Raw genomic sequence first — 15,596 nt, forward strand, 5'->3', positions numbered from 1 at the left:
TTTGTCTGTGTTTTTATGTAGTTTTTGTTATTTTATGTTGGGGTGTGTGTGTGTGGGGGATGGGGGTGGGATGGGAGGGGGGGGGAAACTTTTGAATCTCTCCCTGCACTGGAGACCCGACCTTTTCTCGTCGGGTCTCAGATGTCGTTGGGGCCGCAACGAGGAGCGGCCTCCAACAGGAAGAAGCCGGGGACTCTGGTGCCGACTCACCTCACCGTCGCGGAGCTGGCCGAGACCGGAGCGGGTGGAGCGGTGGAGGAGCGCTGCCGCTGCCGCTGCTGCCGCTGCTGCTGCTGCTGCCGCTGCCGCTGCTGCTGCTGATGCGGAGGCTCCAACGACAGGTCTGTGGACGGCGGCACCGGGAGCCCGTGGCTCCCTGGAGGGAGACCGCTTTTCGGGGCTCCTGCAACGGCGACTTCTCCCGCCCGAGTTGTGGGGTCGAAGAGCTCCTGGAGCGGGGCCTAACACCACTGACCCGGCGTGGCTTTAATGGACGCGGGACAATCGCCATGGCCAGCTGGGGGCTTTGACTTTGACTCGGACATCGGGGGGCGGGGGGGGGGGGGGGGGGGGGGGAGTGCAGTGGAGAGATAAGTTTTTTGGCCTTCCATCACAGCTATGTGATGGATGTTTATGTAAAATGTAATTATGTTGTGTCTGGGGTCTATTTGTGTGTAATGTATGGCTGCAGAAACGGCATTTCATTTGGACCTCCAGGGGTCCAAATGACAAATAAATAGACTATTGACTATTGACTATTTAATGCACAGAACACAACTGGTGTCCATTGGCAGTTGATACCATGACTGAACAATTGATAACTCGTGCTAACCCCATCTGCCTCCGTAACTGGAGATGGTATTAGTAAATTCCCCATCTTTGAGCAATAGCATCAGTTTGTGAATGACTGAAGATTTACAGATGAGAGGTTTAGTGGAGCAATGCTGAATACTGTTTGTCCACCATTGTGACTTTGATAGTTTCAGCTGCGAATAGCAGATGTCTAATCTTTTGTCAAAGAGCCCAATCCCAGACAAATAAATGGATTGATTGTATTCCAATAATCAATAGTTTCAGTGGGTATCAGCATGATTTAAATTTAACTGGACGGGTTAGAACCCCAATTGATCAAATATAGCTTTGTGGCTGATAGGCTAATTTAGTAAAATTCAGTATGTTCAATATCATCCAGATTGGCCATAACAGTTATTTGTTAGCTCTGTGCAGTCAAAGCACTGATTGTAGTGATTTGGTAAATAATCTGGTAACTGAAGTTAGCCCATTTTGCAACGCACTTAGTGTCTCATTGCCTCATCCAGTTAAATTTCAATTATCTCCGAACCCTGTGAGCCGAAATGATCACATGGAAGTTATTCAGAAATGTCTATACTGCACTTGCGGTTTGAGGCTGTTGACAATGATCAGTCCACATCTCCATAATTGTGAGCCTGCCTTGAAAGGCTACTCCAACCATACATGTTGTGCAGTATAAACTAATCTTATGTTATCCCAAACCAGGGTAAATATTCAAACCAGTGTAAATATTACCAACTTGTATCCGTGACAGGAGACATCATGATGTGGCTCCCTACCTTCACACCGCCGGATGGGGAACTTCCAGGAGTTGCCTCAATCAGCTTCATCCTTCCACATCCGAATGGGAGGACTTATGCAACCCGACCCAGGAGCTGCCTCAACCATGTGTGCATAATTTTGCACCTGCTCCTGGGAGGTAGAGGAGCTTGAATACGGGGTTGGCGCATCTTCCAGGAAGGCCGTCCTGGGCTGTGGCCTAAAAAGATGGGGTTCCCTCTGTGGTCCTGTTGAAATGCTTCCATTGTCGGGTATTTCTCCCCCGAGCTTTACCTCCGCAGTCCCTATAGCAGGGCTTCTCCACGATGTTCTCCAGTCAGGGCTCCCCCCCCCCCCCCCCGCCCCCGCGAGCTGGGTATCCCCGCAGTAACTGCAGCCGTGATATCCCCGCGGTCCCTATAAAAGGGATAGGTGTGATTTGCAATGTCGGGGGGGGGGTATCTGCTCTAGGTGCCACCAGCACCAATATGAAGCCGCTGGTTCCAGCGCCAGCGGCTCGGTAGGCGAATCCACCGCCGCCCGCTCCCCGCGTTCCGCGGTCTCCCGAGCGGGTTCTCCACCTAAATGAAGCCGCTGGCTCCACCACCAGCGGCTCGAAAGGCGAATCCACCTCCGCTCCCGCATTCTGCAGTCTCCCGAGCGACTTGGTCGGTGGGCAGGCATCCCCGTGACTGGGGTTCCCCCTAGTCCCGACTTTGCCCCGGATTTTTAGCAGGACCTCTAAGTGGAGGTTCCTGCAAGAAGATGAAAAACCTGAACCACGCAATGCTATAGACGATATGACACGCATGCGTACTGGCGGGGTCTTCACGTAGTCACTCACGTGATGCTGTTTGGTGGTGTCAAAACAAAAATGGGATACACATTTGGTGTGGACATTTTGCAAGCTTTATTACACAAGAATCTAAATGTCACAGTTTTCAAATAGTGTTAGAACTTTGCAGAAGAATCGACAAAAATGAAAAGAAAATAGAACAAACGCAGGCCCGTACGAAGCTTTTCAAAAAGTGGGGTGGCATGACAGGATTACAAAAATGTTTATGCGAAATAATGTCCGCGCTGCACACATCACGAGCGCGAAGCGTGAAGTCCCTCGATGCCACGGTCCAGGAAGCTCAGGGGTTTTAGATGCTCTCTGATGCATTCTGAGCATTTTTTTTTGAGCATTTCTGCACCAAATTTATGACTAATATTTCAGAAATTAACAGAAATCCAAGAGGTAGCTTTTTCACACAAAGGGTGCTGGGTGTATGGAACGAGCTGCCAGAGGAGGTAGTTAAGGCTGAGACTATCCTAATGTTTAAGAGACATTTGGACACGTACATGGATAGAACAGGTTTAGATGGATATGGGCCAAATGTGTCTGAGTGGGGCTAGTGTAGATGGGACATGTTGATCAAAGGCAAGGGTTTAGGTGCCATCTTCCTCTAGCAAGGAGAAAGACCGCTATTAAAAATACCTCCCGAAGCACCTGGCTCCTCGCCTTCATTTCAGGGTCGACGTGGCGCTACAACATTGTTTATTGATTTATAAATTCTATATTATAGGCAATAGACAACAGGTGTAGGAGTAGGCCATTCAGCCCTTCAAGCCAGCACTGCCATTCAATATGATCATGGCTGATCATCCACAATCAGTACCAGGTTCCTGCCTTCTCCCCTGTCTCCGCTATCTTTAAGAGCCCTATCAAGCTCTCTCTTGAAAGTATCCAGAGAACCTGCCTCCACCGCCCTCTGAGGCAGAGAATTCCACAGACTCACCGCTCTCTGTGTGAAAAAGTGTTTCTTCATCTCCGTTCTGAATGACTTACCCCTTATTCTTAAACTGTGGCCCCTGGTTCTGGACTCCCCCAACATCGGGAACATGTTTCCTGCCTCTAGCGTGTCCAAACCCTTAATAATCTTATATGTTTCAATAAGATATCCTCTCATCCTTCTAAACTCCAGAGTGTACAAGCTCAGCTGCTCCATTCTCTCAGCATGTGACAGTCCCACCATCCCGGGAATTAACCTTGTGAACCTACGCTGCACCCTCTCAATAGCAAGAATGTCCTTCCTCAAATTAGGGGACCAAAACTGCACACAATACTCCAGGTGTGGTCTCACTAGGGCTCTGTACAACTGCATTATATTGTGAATAATTTTATGACCACAAATGCAATCTTGACTGAGGGTATTAAATAAATAAAATTATATTTGTAAATAAAAATCAAAGGACCAAATATTTGTTCCCATAATTTCCTTATCTGTGACAGTTGGAGCTCATTAAAGATTGTCGCTACAGTATGTCAACAAAACAGATTTCAAACCATTTCTCTCATTGTCCTGCATCATTTGCAGAATGGCTTTGCCTATATTCAGCACCCAGACTCTGGGAAAAGATGGTTTCATCACCTCCGATAATCTAGTGTTTATTTCAGAATGAAATGCCTCATTTTGCGATGTCATAATTTTTTTGTTAATTATATTAAGTTGACGAGTGATATCAAGATTTGTTGTGGGCAGCCAATTAGAACATTTATTAAAAATACAAATACATAATTAATTTGCTGACATAAGCATCTGCAAGGTAACTTCTCACCTGTGTTTTACAATTCATTATTAAATGTTCAAATTCAAATTTAGAGATGATGATTATTGTTGAAAGTAGCTGGCCATCTCATTCATTTAAAATGATTTCAAAAATTATGTTTTATGATTTCCCCTTGATGATCAGCTTCCTTAAGGGCCTGTCCCACTGTACGAGGTAATTCAAGAGTTCTCCCGAGTTTCCCCCGATTTGAACTTTGATTTACGGTAATAGCCTTTCGTTGGTACTCGGGGCTCTCGTGGACATTTTTCGCAGTGCTGAAAAAACATGAGTCACCGCGTTTCCCGAGTACCTGCCGTTAGCATTACGAGCCGCTACGAGACGTCCATGAGCTCCGACGTAGACGCTACGTATTTTCTACATACCTACCACGAGTTTGATTTTTATTAACCTCAGGAGAGCTCTTGAATTACCCCGTACAGTGGGACAGCCCTATAACTTCTCAGTATTTGAATATCTTTCTTTCCTCCATAATAATAATATCTTTGAACATTGTTACCCTTTGGCTTGGTGCACCGTGCAAACCTCTGATGCTTCTCCTATGCTGGAAATAGGAAATGAAATCTGCAAATGCTGGAAATGCTGATGAGAAAGAGAAACAGTTAACATTTCGGGTCAAAGACATTTTTCAGGACATATGTCTCCATTTCCCATGTTATCAGATTGCTTGTCTGACATTGTTTGGATGAGTTGCTATTCCTCCACTGCATAGATAAAACCCATCATCTGCAAGTCCATTTTGGCACTGATGTCATCTCTCGCCTATGGACCATTTCAAATGGCCCTTGTGCGACCTTAGCATTTTATTCATCCCTGGACCCTGTTCCAAACTCAGATTTGAAACTCAGATCCAAACTCAATCATGAAAACGCCTGTTTCCACTGTAGGAGGAGTCTCGGGAATGATCTTAACAAATGGATAAGGGTGCAGGTTGGTACATGGACTCGGTCCGGAGTTGAAGTTTGAGGCTTGGCAAGTGACTGGCTACAAGGACTGGTTGGGGAGGCCTGATTGGTGTTACATTGAGTCAACATCAAAGAAACAGGCCATTTGATGCCACATCTACACCACAATTTGTGTTTATCCTGACCCTCCCTCTCCTCTTCATCTGATGCTGGCAGCTTGTATTGTTCTCTCTCATGAGATTGCCTAGATTTCTTGTTAATGCTTTCAAGTTCTTTGCCACATACTACTATTACTACATCACATTTTCAATTTTCCAGCAAACAGATTTTGGGTTTGTCTAATGCTTCATCATACAGTAATTTTTTCAGATTCTCTTTCTTATCTGCGATGATTTAAAAGGAATAAAAAGAGAAAAATACAGGGAATATATGGCAAATCAGACAAAGAGAAATAGTAGCGATATTACAAAACTTAACTTCAGCGGTGCTGCAGTGCTGCCACTGGCCGTGTGCGCGACTTTGGAACCTTTGAGCGGGGGGGGGGGGTGGGGGACTGGATTAGAATGCCGTTTTTGCCTGCCTGTCCAAGGCCGACTTACTCGGGCTGCCAGCTACTGATGAAAAATCGATCGGACTTCCGTTCCCGAATTTTTTAATTTTTTAATCACGAGACAATTTAATAATATGATGAAAATAAAAAGCAACTTCTAACGCCCTCAACGCCTACAATGTGACGGATCCCAATGACGGGACAAAACAACGTGTAAGTCATCTATTTTACATATAAACTTGCTTCTTGGGATGGCTTTAATCAAATTTTACGTTGCGAAAATGTGATTTGGGCCCCATACGAACCGGCAGTGTTTTTCCTGCCAATATGGGGTTCAAATTCACCGCAAATGCAACGTTCCAATCGATCGCGTTCCAGAAAAACCCATTCGCAAGATGAATTAAATGCCGTTTTTTGAACAATCATGTCAAAAGAGCATCTAAAAGCTCTATATTTTGTGTTATTGTCTATCCATAGTCAATATTTTTATACTAAATATCAGTTTTAGTCCCATGTATTGTGCAAAAACATAATAATTTTGATTATATTGAGTGAATGTTTCTAGATTAATTTATGGGAATTAAACATTAAATTCCTTCCATCTAGCATATAAATTCATGACAGTGAGATTTAAAAATCATGTTATATTGTGGATTCTTGTGTGAATGGGATTAGTTTGTTATCTGGATACTTAGGCTATTTAAAAAATATATCCTTTTCTTAAGAAATGGAATCTACAGGACATTGTTAATGGGAAAGAAGTGGACAGAAAGGCATGTCATGTGTGGTTTGAAGATCAAAGACTTGTAGTTTACAATGCCAACATTGAAAAGTTGAGGAAAAACAAGGTGTACAGAGTTGCTTATTGGTTATCATCTGAGGAGTATGATGATGCCACTGATTATGAGATGCCAATGTACCAGCTAGCAACTGGCCTTCTCCATAAAGACTTGGTCTATTGCTAGAAATTGTAATTTATTTACCTAACTGTTACAGACTTCCAGCATATTATACAATAATATTAAAGTTCTGATCTTGAGAATATCACATTTTTGAATTTTCAAGGCAGTCTGGGTGTTTATTGCTATTTCCGTCACAACGGTCAATTTTGTAATTAGCTACAATTAGGTAACTAACTAATTATATCTTCATAGCTTTAATTTCAGGTCATCCAAGTAAGATGTTTTATATTTGTTTCAGAATGCTTCAATCTATAATAACTGAAAATTTCATTGTTCTTAATTTTTAAGAAAGTTATGGGCTTTTGACTGTCCTCAATCACAGCTTTTGAGTTAAGTCAATGGAAAAGCAATAGGGAACAAGATGCTAATTTCCGAGTGAGAAAATGGCCATAACTTTTTTAATTCTGAAGATATGAAAGTGAATTAGGTGTCAAGTTAAACTTCTTTTTATGCTTTATCTGATGGGATAAATTGCAGACGATTTTTAAAATCTCAAAATGTTGTAACATTGCTAGAAATAGAGGTAATATATCAACTCTGAGCCTGTTTGGCATAACAGACAGCGGGAGCCCCTCTGATCAGGTCCCAAACTAGCGGTGGGAGAGCAATTGATTTATGTCAATATCAGTCTTACTTACATTTAGAAGTATTCTATTAGATTAATATCCAGAGTCTGGATTATTGATCCAGAAGATACACACATATGTTGGAGTAACTCAGCGGGACAGGCAGCATCTCTGGATAGAAGGAATGGGTGAAGTTTTGAGTCAAGACCCTTCTACACATACAGGTACAAACTGCTCACTGAAAACCCCAAGCAAGCCACAGGATATAAGGATCAATCTGGAGAGAGGAATAAATGCGAACATTACAAGCAACATCCACATTCCATGAACAATAGAAGTGTCAGCCTCCATCCTGAGTACACCCATGGCCTTTTTACTGCTTGTTGCTGTCAGCAGCCTTTGATCAGTTCTGGTGTCAAGATGATGAGAACTCTATCATTGAGTCCAAAGATCATAGATCGGATCTATGGTTGTGTCTGGGAAGAGAGGGAGTGAGAGTGAGGTACGGTGACACAGTGGTTGAGTTGCTGCCTCGCAGTGCCTGAAGACCTGGGTTCGATACCGACTGCGGACGCTGTCTGTACGGAGTTTGTACGTTCTCCCCGTAACCGTGTGGGTTTTCACCGAGATCTACGGTTTCCTCCCACACTCCAAAAACGCACCTCCAAAACTAAAAACTAAGTAGAACTCCAGGTCACACAAGAGACATGGGTGAGAGATCCATCTATGACGGCTGGGGGGGGGTGTGAGGTGGAGAGAAGGGAGAAACCATGTTTGCATTGATGACAACCAAGGACATCCGCTAAATCCTCCCTTCCTTTTATTCGCTGTCCTGCCTCTTCCTAAGCCAAACACCTGTGTTTTAGATGTCCCAACTTACTCTTGAAAAAACCTTTCACATAAAAAAAAACATCTCTTTTAACTCTCGTATTAATTTTTCAATAAATAAATAATAGTTGTTTTAATTCATTTTATTAATAATCCATGGGGTCTAATGTGGTTGAAGGGGGTTTCAATAGACTAAGTAAGGGAAAGGTGGTGTTGGCACAATATTAATGGGAGATGATACAAACCTATTTCCCATTTTAGAAAGAAGGGCCCTTCCGCTGCTGGGCATGGGGGGCATGGTATGGTGCACACACCCCTCAAAATAACGGAAGGCATCCCATGCCAGGGGGGCACATGAGTGGCACGGGTGGGGGACAGTCTTGTTAAATCTGAGAAATGTATAAACGCTGTATTGAACAATTTGTATAGCCTCCGAAAATGTGGGATGAATTTTTCGCACGATTCACGTATTCTATATATTTATTACCCGAATAAAGTCTATTTTAAAAATTTTAAAAATTTAGAAAGAATTTTGAATGTCGTGTATCTGTTACACTCACTTATACTTCTCAACGACTTTTCAACCTTTCTGTCTTAATTAGCTCTTATTTATGCCAGGAAAATCAAATATCATTCGAACATGTTGTACAGTATACTCAGTTATTAATTATAATTATAACTGGTCCATACATACTTGCTTATATTACAAACAGGAACAGAGACAGACACAGGACAAGGCTGATCCATGACAGTGAGCTGGGTATGGCATCAGCATAGTGAAGTAGTTCAATATTTGCAGTCCGTTAGCTGACAAGCTTTCAACTAGGCAACCAAATATAAAATCCTCTTGTCTATATTTTCCAACTTGGTTACTTGGTGTAGATAGCATGTTGTTTATAGACAGGCTTAATTAACGCATTAGTCAAATTCAGGCGCAAAATGCCATTGTTTAATGACGTTGGTAAACATGCGACAGCTGTATCTGGACAAACAGATACGGAGATCCTATCAATTTCTAGATGTAAGCTGCATTGTTTTTTAACTATCTGTAAAATATAATGAGGTTATGTCAAATACGTACCAGATGTTACTATGTAACAGAGCATTCAGATTATAGTACATATTTCCAACATTAACATTTGGATTTATAGAAAATTAAATTTGGGATACAATCCAGATCTTGAAAAGAGTAATCCGTATTCAGGATTAATATCCGTTGGTAAATATTGCATTTATTACATTGCATTTTAAGACCTCCAGTACCTCCTCTTGCAATTTGGGCTCTTTTCAAGACAACACTATTAACTTCCCTGAGTTCCCCAATTGTTATATATCTGTAATTTAAAAAAAAAATTTATATGTATGTATTTTTACCTTATCTTATATATTTAATATTGCTCTTGTGAATCGCACCGTGGGATTGACTTTTAAATTTTGTTGTACCATGTGCAATGACAATAAAGAGATTCATCATTCATCATTCATGTCTTTCCCCACAGTGATGAGAATTATTCATTTAGCATCTGGGCTGCACAGTGGCATAGTGGAGGAGTTGATGCCTAACAGCGCCAGAGACCCAGGTATGATCCTGACCAAGGGTGCTGTCTGTTCAGAGTTTGTATGTTTTCCCTTTGACCCCATGGATTTTTTCCAGCTGCTCCAGTTTACTCCAACTTTCCAAAGACGCATGGGTTTGTAGATTATCTGGCTTCTACAGAGCGTGTGGTATTGAACTAGTGTATGGGTGATCATTGGCCAGCGCAAACTCCATGGGCCGAGGGGCCTGTTTCCACGCTGCTTCTAAACTAAACTAAACACATATACATCGGAAGAGCAACTCCATAAAAGGTGATTAAATATCAAAAGGTTACCTGGGATTTAAATCAAGTAGATGAATAAACCAAGAGATCGTATTGTGAATGTATAAATCATGACCAATGCAATTCAGTAAAGGTAGGTGGGGTGGAGAAGCTTTGTCCGAATATTATCAGCAATATGGAATTACACTTCTGAGAAGCAGTTGAGCAGTTCAGCTCCGAAAAGAAATTGACAGGTCATCTCATCTAAGTTTTTCAAAACTATATAGAAACATAAAAAATAGGTGCAGGAGTAGGCCAATCGGCCCTTCGAGCCTGCACCGCCATTCAATATGATCATGGCTGATCATCCAACTCAGTATCCTGTACCTGCCTTCTCTCCATACCCCCTGATCCCTTTAGCCACAAGGGCCACATCTAACTCCCTCTTAAATATAGCCAATGAACTGGCCTCAACTACCTTCTGTGGCAGAGAATTCCAGAGATTCACCACTCTCTGTGTAAATTTTTTTTTTCTCATCTCAGTCCTAAAGGATTTCACTTTTATCCTTAAACTGTGACCCCTTGTTCTGGACTTTCCCAACATCGGGAACAATCTTCCTGCATCTAGCCTGTCCAACCCCTTAAGAATTTTGTAAGTTTCTATAAGATTCCCCCTCAATCTTCTAAAATCTAGCGAGTACAAGCCGAGTCTATCCAGTCTTTCTTCATATGAAAGTCCTGCCATCCCAGGAGTCAGTCTGGTGAACCTTCTCTGTACTCCCTCTAGGGCAAGAATGTCCTTCCTCAGATTAGGTAGTACGATGTAATATAAGGATTAAACTGACAATTTCAGCTAAAATGTGAAATGGAATTACCAGCTAAGTTAGCAGCCCTACATTCCATGGCCTCTCGAAAACAAGTTGATCTTCTTGCACCTGTGATCATTGCATGGGAACACAGCCTTTCCCAGGACATTCTATGGGGGGAAGGTTGCATTGGTGAACAAAACACAACACCAATAGTTGGGTCGACCACCTCCGCCCCCTGTGGCTAGTAGCGCAGAAACGTTGCAGACAAGGGGGGCTTATGATTGGCTCGGGGAGGGGGCAGTGGTGCGGTCTGTACTAATAAAAAATGGCATATATATATGGGTGTTGGACGCCCATTTGAAGGAGGGAACCTCAGCCTTGGGCCCTGTTGCAAACGGTGCCAAGTGATCTTGAATATAACTCCTGCGACGTGCTCTGCCCTGTACTTGGGGTTTGCGAGTGTAATCGGGGGTATTCGAGGATCCGTAAGTGTATGTGCCTTATTTAGTAGTGTAATAAATTACGGAGTGAATCAAAACTGTTATCTATCTATCGAACACAACAGGATTTCAGAGAAAGGAAAGGAAAGGAAAAAAGGAAAAAACTAGATCTAAAATCATTGGAATAGAACAATTGAGAACATAAGAAACTTTCTAACTGAGGGTTGTTGGGATCAGGTGCTGGAAGTTGGGAATTTTACAGTTTTATAGATTAAGAGAGTACATGTGAGAATAATCATAACTGCTTTATTAAAGGGGATGGCAAGCTGAATAGCTTCTGTCCACGATAATAGTTTCCATTGTACTAGAAATCTGTTAATTTCTTTTTACTTTTTGCAGAATTTCTCAGAAAATAGCAGAATAATAACCTCACCAACTCTGGCAAATGGACTGTGAAAGGCATGTGGTGTAAACAATAACAATTAGCTATTACAGTACAAGTAACATGAATCATTAAGTGAAGATATATTTACCAAGGAACTTACCTCCAGCTCACTTTGACTACATTTCTATTACTGGTGATGGCCGGCAACACCATGTGAATGTCTCGACTTAAAATGCTTGCTCAGTTCTGAAACTATTGTGTTTAGCACTGTGGGCTTTCTCTGAGAAGGCAGAACTTTGTCTTCACGATCTCCGCCATCCACCTTTGTATTGTCTCAATTTGAGACAACGAAATGAATTTCCCTTACAGGCAGTATCATAAAAAAAAAAAAAATTTAATTTAAAAAAAAAACACAAAAAAAAATCATCATAAAAAATAATTAAAAATAAATAAATAAATAAATAATAAATAATAAATAACTAAAACATATTAAAAATAAAATTGAAATTGAATTTAAAAAAGCACAAACACAGAAAGTCCACGACACAACATAACATAAATGGCACCAAGGTGAGGATGGCACCTGTCATAAATACACTAGCAAGGACAAGGATAGTAGACCTTTCACCCCTGGTACAGATTCATACCGTCTCATACCATTATTTTAAGTATGCACGATATGGTAATCCGTTGGATTTTTTTATTTTCATTTCATTTTAGTATTTCATGGGCCCAGAGTCACTGTCGCATAAAGAAAGATGAAGAATGGGATGGGGGTGAACAGAAGAGTGTAAGAGAGGGGTAAGGAAGAGGGCAGAGGGTGGGAGAGGGGGATGCAGAGGAGAGAAGAAGAAAGGGGTATGGGACAGGAAGAGATGAAGAGGAAAGGAGATGGGGTAAGAGGGAGGAATTATTATTGAATTGGAGGCATATTTGTTTTTGAATGATCAGGGAATTGAGTTATATTGAGCCCACCAGCTCACTGCCATCTTCACCAGAATTTTCAACCTCTCCCTGGCCCAGGCAGTTATTCCGTCCTGCCTAAAATCAGCCACAATCGTCCCTGTGCCGAAGAAGTCTACCATCACCAGCCTTAATGACTACCGTCCTGTGGCCCTCACTCCGGTAATCACGAAGTGCTTCGAGAGGTTGGTCGTCCAGCACATCAAGGACTATGTACCACCAGACCTCGACCCCCACCAATTCGCCTATCACCAAAACAGATCCACAGAAGACGCCATCACCGTAGCTCTCCACTCTGTGCTGAGCCATCTGGAGCAGGGGCAGAGCTACGTCCGGATGCTCTTTGTGGATTTTAGTTCAGCCTTTAATACAATCATTCCGGACATTCTCATAGGTAAACTGGTCACTCTCGGCCTCCCCACTGTCACATGTGCCTGGATAAAGGATTTCCTCACCAACCGGCCCCAGACTGTGAGACTCGGCCCCCACCTCTCCTCCACTCGCAGGTTGAGTACCGGTTCCCCACAGGGCTGTGTGCTAAGCCCCCTCTTATACTGTCTCTACACCTACGACTGTAGTCCGGCCCACAACAACAACCGCATCGTCAAATTTGCTGACGACACTACTGTGGTCGGACTTATTTCGAAGGGAGACGAGGCAGCCTACAGAGAGGAAGTCCTGAAGTTGACAACCTGGTGCTCAGAAAACAATCTGGCTCTGAACACCAGGAAAACAAAAGAGCTCATTGTCGACTTCAGGAGGCACAGCACCGACTTAGCCCCCCTACACATCAACGGCGAGTGTGTGGAGAGGGTCAACACCTTCCGGTTTCTCGGTGTCCATATCGCTGCTGATATCTCCTGGACGGACAACACGACAGCGGTCATCAAGAAGGCTCAGCAGCGACTGCACTTCCTGAGGGTCCTCAGGAAGCACAACCTGGACTCTAACCTGCTGCTGACCTTCTACCGCTCGTCCATCGAGAGCCTGCTGACATACTGCATTACAGCATGGTATGGCAGCTGCACCATGGCAGACAGGGAGAGGCTTCAGAGGGTAACCAGGACAGCGCAGAGGATCATTGGCTGCCCTCTCCCCTCCCTGATGGACATCTACACCTCCCGCTGCCTTAGCAGGGCAAAGAAGATCATCAAAGACAGCTCCCATCCTGCGTTTGGACTGTTCGACCTGCTGCCCTCTGGAAGGCGCTATAGGTGCATCAAATCCAGGACAAACAGACTCAGGAATAGTTGCTTTCCGAGAATTATATCTACCATAAATTCAAATTCACACATGCACTGACTACACCGCCCAACACGGACTTCCATCTGTATATATGTATATATGATATATGTATATATATTCCCCCCCCCATCTCCCTTCTGTTTTTTTTTTTCTGTTTTTTGTTTTTTGTGCTAAATTGTATGTATGCACTGAGTACGAGCAGCTTTCAGTTTCACTGTACATGTATAGTGACAATAAATGGCATATCTATATCTATCTGTAGCAAAAATGTGTTTGCTATTGACAACAAATTGAATCGTCAAATCTCAACAGAGGAGAAATTAAGTCCTGGAGTAGATTCATCATGATCATATTGAATATTGGGGCATGGTTGAGGTAGCACATGGCCAACTACTATCCTTTTGTGTTCTTGTGAGTGAGAGGGAGGGAGAAGGTTTGTAGAATAGAGGGACAGAGGAGAAGAGAGAGGAGAGGGAGGGATAGATGGAGAGAGGAAGTGGAGAAGGCAGGAGTATAGGGAAGAAGGGAATTGTTGTAGTTGAAACCTGGAACTCTCTACCCAACAACACCGTGGGACTGTTTTTACTAGAAAAACTGCAGTGACTGTTCACTCCCCTACACCAGGAATATAAATGCAGGTGTTTCCAGGGAGGCCCACATTCTAAAAGGTGAATAAATAAATTGACTGTTCTCAGCAAAAGCAAAAGCCTCCAGAGTCTGTAAAACCAAATAGGCCCTCAGTCAATTCTAAACAATAATTCTCAAACAACCAATGCAAAAGCCTTCTTTCCCTTAAACAGATCAGTGCAGACTTCCTGAATCTCTCCCTTCTATTTTTAAGACATAAGGCCAGATCATTAGCTAGTGGTAAGGTAGAGAAAGGCTGAATAACTCTGTTCCACAGGTCAGCCTGTTTCTGATTCCATGCTGGGCCTGTTGTTTGCAATATGAATCGGACCACCCTTGAATAGGGGAATAAATTCAAGTAAGTGGTATTTTTTACTTTATCTTAATCATTTGTATTCCTTTTTATACATGCACACTTTTAGTTTTTTTCATATATTTTTATTTAACTTTCTCGATATGGGCTACTGTACCAGTGGCCATTTTGCTGAATATGTACGCTCGGTCCACCAAGACCTTACTGGATCTCCCTGTTGCAAACCACAGTCCCCTCCCACCTCCAACCCTGCCAAAAGTGATAATTTGAAAAGAGATTGTTGTCAAAAATGCTGGAGAAACTCAAGGGGTGAGGCAGCATCTATGGAGCGAAGGAATAGGTGACGTTTCGGGTCGAGAGAAGAGATTGACTAAATTCTACTTACAATAAATGTTCAAGAAGTTAAGAAGTCAAGAATGTTTAATTGTCATATATACTGACAATGGAACTTGAAATCAAAGCATTCCCACTGGACGTGTAGTTTTGGGTTTAAAAGAGTTGGGTCAGTGAAAGATTTTAGTTTATAGATTAGTTTAGGTGGTTATAATTGCCCTGGTTCCAGTTTTTAGTTAAATATTTTCTGCACCGTGCCAAAGTTTTTTCATTTATAAACTCTATCTGTAATAAAACTGAATTTGCTCGATGTATGCAATACGTCAATAAAATGTGTTCACACAATTTAAAATAAAGCATGTTGCACTTTTGAAAATTGGCTTTATCTGAAATAGAGACCTTTTGTGCACATTTCTGAATATCGGTATCAGCCAGGACAAGATTGATATAAATGATTATGTGGGAGGCCATGTTTTTTGTGTAGGCTTCTGTTTTTTTAAATGTTGAAAATCCAGCGGTGACCAGAAAAAGATACGACTCTTTGGGACACTACTCAAGACAAACAGGTTAGATTCAGATTCAGATTCAGATTCAGATTCAGATTCAATCTTTATTGTCATTGTGCAGTGTACAGAACAGAGACAACGAAATGCAGTTAGCATCCCACCCAGAAGAGCGAACATAGAATA

This window comes from Leucoraja erinacea, chromosome 4 (genome assembly GCF_028641065.1).
Source record: "Leucoraja erinacea ecotype New England chromosome 4, Leri_hhj_1, whole genome shotgun sequence".
NCBI lineage: Eukaryota > Metazoa > Chordata > Chondrichthyes > Rajiformes > Rajidae > Leucoraja > Leucoraja erinaceus.